Below are 13995 nucleotides of genomic sequence, written 5' to 3' on the forward strand. Positions count from 1 at the left end.
ATCTCACTTTATTGTGCAGGCTGTAGTGTAGTTGCACCATCATGGCTCACTGCAGCCTCAATCTCCCAGGCCCAGGGAGTCCTCCTACTTCAGCCTCCTGAGTAGATGGGACAACAGGAATGCACCACCATGCCTGGTTAAATTTTAAATCTGTGTAGAGATGGGGGTCTCACTGTGTTGCCCAGGCTGGTCTTGAACTCCTGGGCTCAAGTGATCCTTTATCAGCCTCTCAAAAGGCTGGGCTGGAATTATAAGAAGATACATTTCTTCTTGTATCAGTAGGGAAAGAGTATTAAGAGCAACATTTCCAGAGAATACTTTCATTTTAGGTAATAGGAAAAAGGTAATGATGAATGTGGAGATATTTTTATTTGTAGGTAAGATCGTGAAGAGCTTAGAGTTTTTTGTAGAGAAGCTGTAGTATATAGACTGTGAAGTGGAAGAAATTTTACATAGGGCAATATCACAAAGTTGATTATTTTTTCGTAATTTAGTTTTGTTTTCTTAAATAAATTACAATATGGGTATATCTCATACTTTAACAGTCTTTCATATATACAAAGTAGAAGATTTGTAGTTTTCTTGGAAAATATATAAGTGATTGAAAGAAGTGACTGTATGGACTATTAAGAGAGGATTCATTCCTACCTTAGTAATAATTTCTATGTAAGATACAGAAGTAAACACTTTTTATTTATTTTATTGATTCATATTCTGAAAAAGTTTCCTGTAGAAAGAGTTAAAGTGAATCTACTGTACCAACCTTCAAATTAATAAGATATTTTGCATTTTCTAAATTCCTTGTAGACAGTTAAAAAGATAAGTTTTTCCAAATCAACCTATTCATTATAAGGTAATAAAAACCTAGTCTCATTTGGGTGGTTTTTGCCAGAATATTCACAGCCCAAATAATATTTCAGTGAAAAAAATTCACATTTATTAATGCTGAATTCTATCAAGATAGAAGTTAGATGTAAACATCCTAAGTGTTATGGAGTATGAAAATTTGCTGTAATAAATGTTCAGTGGATGAACATCTAATACCTTTTACCCAAGTATGATTATATTTTGGCCTCAGAATAAATAATACAGTCTTTTCCAGCCTCTCAACAGTTGCCAAAGTGTAGGAAAGGATAAGATTATGGCATGAAATAATTCACGTGAAGCAGTTCATTAGGAAATACATACTGAGCTTCTATAATATATGTACTTCCAATAATCGAGAACAATTCTTAGAGCATGATAGCATTGTGTGGTCTTTTAGCCTTCATTTAACTTTTCTACTTCATTTAACTAGTATTGCTAGAAAATATTTTTACAATCTTTGGCTAATTAATGGTCTCAAAAAGATAATGATGGATTCCATTGGATATTCTAAATAATTTTCTGCTTATTCTCTGCCTATATCAAGTCTCCAGCAACAAAAACAGCCATGCAACGCCCCCTGCATATTAAATTATCATTCATGTTAGGAATTGAATAGATCTAGTAAATGATTAATATGTGCTAACCAACTTACCATTTTAGGGCAATATTTGCACATGGCTAAACAAATAGATCTTTGCAGAAGATAATGAGATACGTGTCTGTTCTTTGCTTTCTTCATTGATTTGGATCACTGTACAATCATTAAGCCGAAGTCTATCTTAAAGAGGAGAGAGGGCTGCTGGCAGGAAGCCACTTTGGCAGGCTCTTCTATGTTGTGGTCTGTTTGGTTCATCCACAGAGACATGGATTAAGATAGAATTATAGGAAATCCTATTGAGTAAAGGCCTACTGGATGAGAAAAGGGAAAATTAATTTAAGCCTCTCTACTCCTTCAATATAACCTTTTAAAATACTGGGTTACAGCGTGTTCATTTCACTTGTAATTCTGATGTAAGATACTAATGGAAACGACATTTGAAAAGGGACTGATGTGTGTATAAACTGTCACTGGCAGGTCCTAAAAGTACCTTTTCATGTGGGCATTCGGTTTGATGACATTTTCCAGGTTATGAGCATAGATTAGAAGTTATGAAATTCAAAGCCTATAAAGGCGTGTTCAATCTCTATCTCTTACAGGGTAAAGAGTTCTGAAATCTTGATTTACGGAATAAAATATTAACCCAGGACATTGTTAGGGCTATCATCATTTTTTGTTTATTGTTTTAATCTGAGAATGGAGGCTTAAAAACATCTTTGTTTTTTCTTAGCCTGTATAAAATCCATTGCAATGCAGCCTTGGAATTGGATTCCTTTAGCTCATGTACCCTGCGCCTTAGTCAGTCACAGATGAGGGGCCATCTGACCTAATATTAATACTAATACACTGCATATGTGAGAGTGCAGAATTTTCAAAGCTCTTCCATCTATATTAACTGTTTTCTTCTCTCACACGGTTCTATAACTGGTCTCATTTGGCAGTTAAGTGGACAGGGGATGAGAGATTTAAGCGACTTCTACAACACTATAGAGTCAGAGATGGAGCTAGGAGATGCATTAAGGCCTTTGAAATATACTCTTACACATATGTTTCCGAGTAGTGTCAGCTGTTGACAATCAAATGTGTGTGTAGCTTATATTGTTCTCAGAAATTCTTAAGAAAAGGAAAAGAGAAAAGAAAAAGGAGGAAAAAAAAGAAGAATAGAAAAGAAAGAAACAACTTTCACAGTTTTCGCAGAAATATTTCTAGTGCCCTAGAATAAAGACAAGGCCCCCGATTCCAAGGGCACAGATGTGTGGCAGGCAGTGAAGTGGCCACTAGCCAGAGAGCCAAATCCCCATCCAGGGAATACTCGGCGCTGGTGCTAGGAGAATACAGTGGGAGAGGGGCAATAAATGACCAGTGTGCCCAATAAAATGAAAAGGCCAAAATGTTGCTTGGTCAGCTTAGCTTACTATTTTAACCAAACTTTTGGAAGCCATAGCTAATGAAGGTATCCAAAAAACGTTTGAATTGGTGCTGCATGCAATAGCCTAGAAAATGAGAATGGAAAGACAAACAGCAGGATTGATACTGTGGGTCTATGTGTCCTTCGTGCTGCAATGAGAATAACTCAGCTTACTGGAAACTTTCAGGGAAGATGGCAACTTTTCAGGAGCAATTGTTTTGGGATTCTTTTCCCAAGTGTTTTTATATTTTAACAGGTCTAACAATTTTAGTCATGAATGAGAAATCAAGCAACAGAAATCTAGTGTAGAAAAATCACAATTAATATTTTTAAAGACTTAATATGTCCTCTACTGGCTTAGTAGTAGCTTGTGTCAAATTAACTCAAAATGACTTTAGACTTGGCCATGAAAAAAACGTGTTACCTTTTCCACCTACTGCACATTGCTAATTCATTTCTCTTTCTCTTTTCTTTATTGATGTTTATGGTTGGGGAGGTTAAGAGCAGCAGGGGAAGAGAGCCTGCAATGTAAACGTTTTAGCCTGTAACATGAAATGTACATTTCATGTGCTTTATTTATGATAAAAAGAACAAATGAACAAGTTTTCATTTGTCATGAATAAAGCCATACATTTATCACGAATAAAGCACATTTCATTTATCATGAATAAAGCACATAAAACGTAAAAAATTAAATCCATTTTTTGTAATGAAGCATTGTTAAATGCCATGAATAGTTGAGAATGTTCAAGTCATTAATAACAAAACATATCTTTAGTTAGTGTATTAGGCTGTTCTTGCATCACTATAAATATGTAACTGAGACTGAGTAATTTATAAGGAAAAGAGGTTGAATTGGCTCACAGTTCTGCAGGCTGTATAGGAAGCACAGTGGCTTCTGCTTCTGGGGAAGCCTCAGGAAGCTTCTAATCACAATGGAAGGCAAATAGGGAGCAAGCACATTACATGGTGAGAACAGGAGCAAGAGAGAGAGATAGTGGGGGTGGGGGTGGGGGAGAGGTGCCATATACTTCTAAACAACCGGATCTCACAAGAACTCATTCACTATCACAAGGACACCACCAAGGGGATGGTGATAAAACATTCATGAGAAATCCATCCCCATGATCCAAACACCTCCAACCAGGCTCCACCTCCAACAATGGCGACTAAAATTAGACATGAGATTTGGGCAGATACAAGTCATATCAGCTGGCAACAGCGTTTGGAATATATCTGTGTATATGTACCTGTCATCTATGTATCTACATATCTATGTATCTAAATATCTCTTTATTTATATGTGTGGATTGCTATATCTACCTATTTTTCTGTCTAATGGGTGGTTACAATGGATATTATCCATTATTTTCACTATCATGCAAAAACTAGATTTTATACAGAAACACTAGAATATCATCTGCTAGATTTGCTGAATTTGTAGGTACTGTTTTCCATGTATGCCTAACAGGAAGTGGGAAGAAGTGGATGCTTTCTACTTCCTAATCCACCCCTGGTAGAAGGATGGTGTGAGAGAATGCTTTGCGGACCACAGTGAGAGGATGCTTTGGAGAACTAACTGTGGGTCCCCAGGGCCCAGGAAATAGAAACCAGTGTCTGTCTATTCAAGTGTCTGAATAGAACTTACACTTCTGGCAGGACATAGGCTCGGGAGTACATAGAAGAAAAGGCAGAGCCTTCACTATGAACCCAACTCAAGGCAGCCACTAGGACTAAGCAAGTCCGAGTGGGGCTGCAGTCAATATGCACATGGAGCAGGGGCTGAGTGGCAGGATGTTTGCTGTGGAGGGAATGCCTCAGAAAACTGCAGGATGGCGATGCTCAGAGGAGAGGTTGCCAAGGAGCCTGAAAGGCACCACCAGGAGATAGTCAGCAAGAGGAACTGACCCCCAAGAGAAGTGACATTTGACGGCTCCTGTGTCAATGTACATGTGAGGTAGGATGTGCCCCTTTCCCTCCCAACCCACCTCTCCTGCAGCTCGTTGAGTGGGTAAGAAACAGAAAAGAAATGAGGGAAAAAAAAGTAACAAACATGCAAACACACACACACAACACACAACACACACACAACACACACACACAAACAGCCCAGGCCTGCTGTCCCAAGTAGTGGCTAAGGCTGGAACTTGTAAGTGCACTTCTGCGTGTGTGTGTGTGTGTGTGTGTGTATGTAGAATCTTTGAAATGGATGTAAGATTAAAGTTTAGATTCGAAGTTTGACTTTGACTAACTTCAATGCCCATTTGAGAAAATTCGGCAAAAATTACCAAATATAAAATTTATGTTGTGACACATACATATCACTTGCTTATGAATAAGCCATCTAGATACCTATGCTTATTTGTGCTCTGAATATATATTATAAGAAATATTATAATGTGTGCATAAAACAGATTTTCATACAATAAAATTGTGTGGCTTTTTTTGTAACTTGTTGATATTTTTGATTAATACTTGCCCATAAATGTCTACATTTAAAATGTAGTGAGGATTTTCCAATTGCATTACTTTTTAAAAATTGCTAAAAACCCATTTTATGAAATTCGCTATGTAATTATCAAAGAATTTTTCTTCAAAATGAGATTTGGGCAGATCCAAGGCATATCAGTTGGCAACAGTGTTTGAAATATATCTGTGTATATGACTTTTAAACTGACTTTTAAACAATTTTTGCTGCTTGGCATTTGTACTTTCATAATAAATATAAGTTTTAAACAAATCTCTCATCGATGCCATTTCCAGTTTGAAATATTTCCCACTATATTAAATATGATTTTTATGTTTCTTAAATATAATGTTTAGTGGCTTTATCCTTCAATCATAATGGCTATTAGATTTTTTACAGGTAGAATAATAATTTTTAAATCGTTTTTCACTAAACTAAACTAATGAGCAACTAGGATGTGAGTTTTAGAGCTAGCTGGATAATGGGCATGACTAATCAGGGAAGACAAAAGAAAATAAAAGTCTTCAAAATATACACACAATCTCCTCACCATTATGCAACTATTCATCCAATGAATCATGAGGCAAGAGATATTCTAGAAATGAGGGAAAAAATATATGTCAAGACCATTACCTACGGTCAAAGCTTTTATTTTCCTCATTAACCAAAGTTTGTTTGAATTCAAAGCTCACTCACTTAGTAATCATTATTTCCTGGGGAGAAATATGGAATGAATTTGATTTTCATCTACATTTGATTAATGTTTCCTAGTAAAACCATATTTTGCTAAATTCAAAATGTATCATGTGAAACTTGTTGTCTTTGCTCCTCTTTATCTAACTCAATGATGTCACTAATGTATTTTGCAACTTAATTTTTTATAGAGCTAAACATATGCCAAAGGAGCATGTATACAAGTACCCGAGGTAAAGAGGATCTATATTATAACCCCTTGGACCTTATTTTCAGTCTGAGTGGTTCGGATTCCTTTGTCTACTGACAGGATGTGGACAGTACCTCTAAGATTTCATTTTAGGCAATGTGTCTACTCTCTGAGAAACAGGACAGCTTGAAGCGCTACACTAGAAGCAGGCAGAAGTGCTATTACACAGGCACTGGCTGCTGATTGCCAAGAATCACCAGGGGTAGGGGATGAGACATGTGGAATTGATGGGTGGTGAGAGATTATTGCTGTTCTGCAAAGCAAGATGTCAAAAGATATTCCTAGCTGTTTGCCAGATGACAGGCCTGTTGGGGATATTTTGTGTGAAATGATTATTCTCAGTCACATTCAGACCTTTAAGCAATGATGTCAGCATTATCCTAGAGATTAAGAAAAAAAAAAAAAAAGAAAGAAAGAAAGAAAAGAAAAGGGCATGCAGAAGCAGACACCCAGTCTGTCTTCTAGAGAGCCATAAAATGTTTTCTTATTTCCTGGCTACTTACAGTTCTTTTTAATGGTTTGCATTCAATGATCTGGAAAGTGTCAGCCCATATACATTGTGTCTGAATTGAAAACCCTGAGGCAGACTGCTAAAAGATGGACTTTGGAGTTCTACTTTGCTGGTTTCTCCAAACAAGAAAACAAATCACCATCATCAACAACAAAACTCTTCCTCTCAAAAACTACCTGCTTTAAAAATGACTCTGCCGTGGAATAAACTCGACCTGGCTTTTCTACATACTATTTTCTTTTCTTTCTTTCCTTCTTCTTTTTTAATCTTTAGGGTACTGCTGTCATCATTGCTTAAGAACTTGTGTGTAAATGCACAAAAAGAGACTTTCAAACAGACCGATGTTAGCAGCTCACCATAGGAATCAGCTGCATTAATTACAGTGGCTCTTTCTTACATAGCTGACTCCGCGAAAATCAACTGAAAACAATTAGGAATAGATTCCAAGTGTCTGCACAAAGGTTTGTGGTATGACTAACAGGTAACTGAATGTGTCCTATAAGTAAACAGATAGAAAGTAAAGACTAACATAACCTAAGATACTATATTAAAAGGCCAAGGAATTATACAGAAAGTTAAGGAGACATTAGTATATGTGGGTGGAAGCTTAATGGAAATGAAAATCACATGTTGGATTAAAGAGTGATTTCTAAGTGCACCATAAGAACCTTCATTTAACAGTTTTCATAACTGCTGTCAAGATGTAATAATGTTCAAACTTCTCAATGTGTATCATTCTTACACCTTGGTGTGCTTAGCAAATATGTGGCGCATACCTGCTATTTCACAGGAAACCAGAATGGACTGCTCAGATACTTACCTCTACTCTAACTTGCTATTAGGGTCCTGTACCCACAGGTCCCTAATAGTAACAGTTCCTTTCTCTATGATTACTACAGATAACCATCACTTATTGAATTAACTTGAATATATGATAATATCATAATTTTAGTAGCATTAGATATATGTAATACTCTGGTAAACAAACCTAAGATACAAAGACTTCATTTAAGTGATATAGTTGTTTTTTCCATTTTTCCCCCTACTCTAAGTCCTAGACTAAAGATTTGTGTTCCATTTGTTGATACAGAAGCTATATCTGGCTTGAAAAAATGGCACAATTTCTTTACGTAAAGCCCAAGTACGTCACTACTTACACACTGCTTCTTTCTAACGTCTAGGAGAAGCCAAATCATAATGTTTACATAAACCTGTTCATTTACTTCAAAAGACCCACAAAAAGAAATGTGACAAAATTTGAACAGCAATACTACTATTTAGGTATTTTTTCCATGAAAATTGAACTAAGTTATTTTTCCCAAAAATATTCCCCAAAGAAAGCACAGCTTTTTTTATTATGGAAACTTGAGAATTTTCCATAAAAGATTTTAAAGTCCATGTAGAGTTTAAAAGGTATATTACAGTATATTACTTATCAAAAATTGCCATTAAACTTGTTTTAAAATTCCAGTGCTGCACCCAAAAGCCGTGTGTAACACCCTTAATTGCCTTACAACTCCTCTATAATTCTGGATTGGAAATAAAGGCAATGGTGTAACAGGAAAGTGAGAAATTCATTCCTTCATGTTATAATCCATAAGTTCACAATTAAGTCAACACAATTTGTTGTTTGATTTCATTGGGGAAAATTTGACTCCAACTGCTTTTATCATATGCTATACCTTCAATTTAGCAGTTTGTTATTCAGCAAAATGTCTCCATTTGGGGAAATTATGTGCTAAATGACACACTTGTAATTTCTGCATTAATATGATCCCAGGATTTAAATTCTAATACAGTGTAAGACCTAGTTTTCATGGAAAATACATCTTATTTGGATTTAATAGAAAATAAATAGAATCTATAACACATTCAATTATCTTCTGTTCTGAAATATTAATAAATCACTGTTAATAAATATTTTTAAGTATTTCCTGAAGTGTAACCAAGTACTAGTATACTTTTGTGCTCACAAATTATTTAAGGTCATGAGAAATGTGTAGATATTTGAGCTGCAATCCATTCTTATCATTGTTTTCTCTTTACTAAATTTAAGTGTGTGAGTGTGTGTATTTGCATTTTGAGTTGGTGACAAAAAAAGAAAATAAAAACATAGTTTCTTTCATGGCTACTAATAAGGGATTTAATTCATCTTATGTGGCTATACTGTATACTCATAGTCTTAATCTTCCAACAGATCATCTATGTAATGTTTTCAAGTGCAAGTAGTAATAAAATAGGATAAGTTTCGGAATTTCAACAAAATAAATAAAAGAAGAAAAAACAAAGCAGGAAAACTTTATCATTTTCTCTTGCTTTTTCCTTTGTTTATCCACTTATAACAGGTCTTTAAAAACATTATGCTATTTTGTTTTCTTCTTTTCTACTGTCATCTGCTGTCTGGTCTCGCTCTACAAAGTAGACTGTGGAAATGGAATGCTGTTTCCCTACTTCCTAGTTGCCCTAAAGGAAAACCACCTAGTCTCTTTTTACTGTAAAGCTTTACTGCTCAATACCATAGGGAAACACATACAAAATTAAAAATATTTTAAATTAAAAGGTTAAAAATGCTCGTAGTATATGCCTGAGAGCTAAGAGTCATGTGCTGAAGTCAGATTGACAAGATTATGGTTTTGGTTCCACCATTTATTATTAGCTGTGTGACCTTAGTTAAGATATTTAACTGCGTCTTTTTCTCTTCACTACGAAGAGGATAATGGATCCTTACCTCATTTGACATTATAATGATTGAATGAAATAGCTGTAGAATGCTTAATACAATGCCTGGCATGTAGTAGTGATTCAATGCTCATTAGCTCATTAGTTATCTATGTCCTTGAAATATCTACCCTTCCCCTCTTTTTTTTCTTCCTAACTTCTATTGTCGACCTTTCATTTGTATTTCAGGAAAATAAATAAATAAATGAATTCCTTCTTATCCTTATTTACCACCCTTCATTATTTTCTTAGATGAAGGCAAAGACAAGAACAACAATGAGTGTTCCCTTGCCTAATAGGAGCATGGTAATCTTTAAAAACTCCTCAGATTTCATGACACATATTCTCCTAAAATTCAGATCCTGCAAATAATTATTTCTGTAATGGATTATTGCAAGTAAAATAATTAGATCAGTGGCACATAGCAGTGCTAATTTAATGTCATCTATTACTATTTGCTATCATTACTATTTATTTTTGCTATTATTACTGATATTATTATTCTTTACAGGATGATATGTTTTGGTTGTGTTCTCACCCAAATCTCATCTTGACTTGTAACCCCCACAATTCCCACATGTGCTGGGAGGAACCCGGTGGGAGGTGATTGACTTATGGGGGCAGGTCTTTCCTGCACTGTTCTCCGGATAGTGAATGAGTCTCACGAAATCTGATGGTTTTTTAAAAGGGGAATTTCTCTGCATAAGCTCTCTTTTTTGCTTGCAGCCATCCATGTAAGATGCGACTTGCTCCTCCTTGCTTTCCACCATGATTGTGAGACCTCCCCAGCCACGTGGAACTGTGAGTCCAGTTAAACTTTTTTCTTTTATAAGTTGCCTAGTTTTGGGTATGCCTTTATCAGCAGTGTAAAAATGGACGAATATGGGGGATATTACTTTACAACTGTTGATATTGCAGTGAACAGTTCAATTTTAAATTTTGCTTAATACGTATTGGATTCTCTTGAAGTAATTCATAGCTCTTGAGTATATGTAGCTCCACTGACACTCTGCTCTTTCTGTACATGGAAGGGTGGCTTGTCATCTCTGTCAACTTACGTTTTCACCTCCGAGGGTGCATGATGATAGGTCGCTAAAGATAATAGCAATACCAATAACTTCTCAATGTACAGACACTGTCCCCCTTATGCTGAGAAGAGATGATGGTAGGGGAACTTTTCAGTGGCATACTCAATATATAATTAAGCCTAGATTGGGAAAAATAATTTTTACCCTTGACGAATTGTGTAATATGCTGAGCTATATGATACATCAGGGATATGAGGTAGTGGGCCATATAACTAAATCCATAATTATACTATAATGATGCCTCAAAACAGGGTTTTACTGTGTTATCGTGTTATTCTATTTTTTAACATAATAAAATGAGATGAAAACTGGGTGTCATAGAATTACTCAGTTAGCAAGTGAGCTTTTTTTTTAAATAAATTGTCCATTGTTTAATTGTAATCAGTTGTCCATTGTCTAATAATTGTCCATGGCATTTGTTTCTTCTTTTATTGTTAAAAAGAAAACAGTCACAGAGGCTGGTCATTTATGTCTACTCAAAGCAGACATACTCATATAGAAGATGACTTTGAGTATTCAGGAGTCTGCAGGAGGATAAAGATTTCATTCAAAGGTAGTGTGATAGAAATATACTGTATTGCAGTGAAATTCTAGAATAGTAGAAAACACTAGTTGTCTGGAAAGATCTGTTTAACTTATTTTTGTGAGCCTTGCATTGGACAGAATTCAAGCAAGGAATTTTATTAGGAGGTAGCATAGGGAAGAGAAAAGCAAAAGAGGAGTGACAAAAAAGAAGGAGAAGCCAAGAAAAGGATTTTGTAAGGCAGTATGGAGTTCATGAATTCTTCTCTGGGGATTGTTATCAGTCTTGCTAAAGCTTTCTGGATGAACCAAAGAAATTATCATTGCCTTATATATAGCAATAGAATGAGTAATGGCGATTAGGCTTTCCTGACATTCATGCATTCATCTAACAAATACTCACTGAGTATCCTTTTTTTGTTTTTTTGAGACGAAGTCTTGCTCTGTCACTAGCCTGGAGCATAGTGGAACGATCTTGGCTCACTGCAACCTCCAACTCCCAGGTTCAAGTGATTCTCCTGCCTCAGCCTCCCGAGTAGCTGAGACTACAGGCACGTGCCACCAGGCCTGGCTAATTTTTGTATTTTTAGTAGAGACGGGGTTTCACCATGTTGGCCAGGATGGTCTTGATCTCTTGATCTTGTGATCCGCCCACCTCAGCCTCCTAAAGTGCGAGGATTATGGGCGTGAGCCACTGCATCCAGCCTCATTGAGTGTCTCTTATGTGTTAGACATTGTTCTAGGTTCTGGAGGTATAGTAGTAAACAAAATTAACAAACATATCTGTCTTCCTGTAGTTTTCTTTCTGTCATGGGTGAGGGGAGATGTATATTAAAATCCACTAGATGGTTGTAACTGCTATAGAAAAAAATAAAGCAGGAAAAGAAGATCAGGAATACTAGAAAATGGCAGACTTAAGTAGTAAGTCAAATAAGTCCTGAAGGAAACGAGGAAATGAGCCATGGTAATAATGACGGGAAGAATGGTTCCATGCAAAAGAAAACAGCAAGTATAGGTTGGAAGCCTACCTGGCATGGTTAAGAAATGGTTCACAAGCCAGTGTGTTTCTAGAAGAATAAGCAAAGGGAGGAGTAATAAGAGGTAGGCTGAGCAGAAGAAAAAAGGAAATCTGAGTTAACAGAATACAATTTTCTCATTGTATGTCAATCAAAATCTAATTATATTGAGAGCAGTTGAGTTACAGAGTATCCTGCCTCTTTTCATTTCTCTCATCTTAACTTCACTTGATGGATATTTGATAATGTTACTTAGTCATCTAGCTCAAGAGTAAATCATCTATGGCACTGAAGGCCATTGTAAGGCAGCCAATGGAGGCTTAAAAGAGAGGAAAGCCATGATCTGAATTAGGTTTTTTGAGGAACACATTGGGTGGCTATGCCAAAAGTAGATGGCAGGCACAGGATGGAAGTAAAGGCCAGCCAAGAAGCTATGAAAATAATCTTAGTGAGAGGTGATGGAGACTTGGAACACAATGGTAACAGTGCAGGTGGTGAGAAGGAACTGGTTCTATAAATATCTATTTTGAAGGTAGAACCTGAGAAACAGAGAGGATAGAGATGTTGATGATTGAAATGGGAAAGTCTGCAGGAGGATAATATTATGGTTGGGAGAAAACGGAAATCAGTTTTGGACATGTGAAATTTGAAATACCTATTCTTAGTCTATCAGCACTTAGGAAAGTGAATATGCTAGTGATTGATGTGTAATTACCACAGCATTGCAACTAATTTGTACCACTCAGTTACTCATTCAACAGACACTTGTTAAAGGTTTATTACATGAGTGACGCCCTGGTTGGCACAGGGTATGTCTCAAGAGCAATACAGATATTTTTATGCCCTTTCTAGTTCCATTCGTCAAAATCGATAGTAAAGACATAATTAGAGGAGCAATGAAAAATATATTCACAGTATCATTCATTGTAGCTTAATGTTTAGTAGGTTTGAATGATGTATATTATTCAACTTGATTAACATATATTGCAGTAGCTGAATAACATGTAGGAAGGGGTCACCATCCACTCCTAGACCTGTTTTTGATATCTTGCATTTACATATATCTTGCTCCGTTTGCAGGCTTTTCTGCATCTAGAATGGGAATTTCTTTGCCTCCTATAACCTTTGACCACAGTGATTCTCTTAACACCTACGAGCAAGCTGTGTACAGCTTTTTCAAAATAAATTCCTACAGAAGACATAAGAAAAAAGAAAATAAAGCTGAATTAATGCAGTACAATGTTCTTATTACAGTTTAACCAAAATCTAATTATATTGAGAGCTGATGAGTTATAAGCATGCTCTTTTCATATCTCTCATCTTAAGTGTACCTGATGGATGTTTGATAATGTCATTCCAGTAGGTTGCTTTAAGAGTGATTTAAAATTTACTTATTTGGGCCGGGCAAGGTGGCTCATGCCTATAATCCCAGCATTTGGGGAGGACAAGGCAGGCAGATCACCTGAGGTCAGGAGTTTGAGACCAGCTTGGCCAACAGTGAGAAACCCGGTCTCTACTAAAGATACAAAAATTAGCTGGGTGTGGTGGCAGGTGCCTGTAATCCCAGCTACTCAGAAGGCTGAGGCAGGAGAATCGCTTGAACCTGGGAGTCTGAGGTTGCAGTGCGCTGAGACGATGCCATTGCACTCCAGCCTGGGTAACAGAGCAAAACTCTGACTCAAAAAAAAAAAAAGAAAAGAAAAAAGAAAAAAATTTAAAAAAATGTTTTAAATAAAATTTACTTATTGGGACTGTAGAGAGATTTCTGTTTCTGCCACGTTCTATCTTCTCTCTAGATACAGACTAGCTCTTAGGAAAAGCATCTATTTATACCCATTTTTAAAAATTCAGAATATT

This window comes from Colobus angolensis, unplaced genomic scaffold, assembly GCF_000951035.1.
Source record: "Colobus angolensis palliatus isolate OR3802 unplaced genomic scaffold, Cang.pa_1.0 Scaffold69, whole genome shotgun sequence".
Classification (NCBI taxonomy): domain Eukaryota; kingdom Metazoa; phylum Chordata; class Mammalia; order Primates; family Cercopithecidae; genus Colobus; species Colobus angolensis.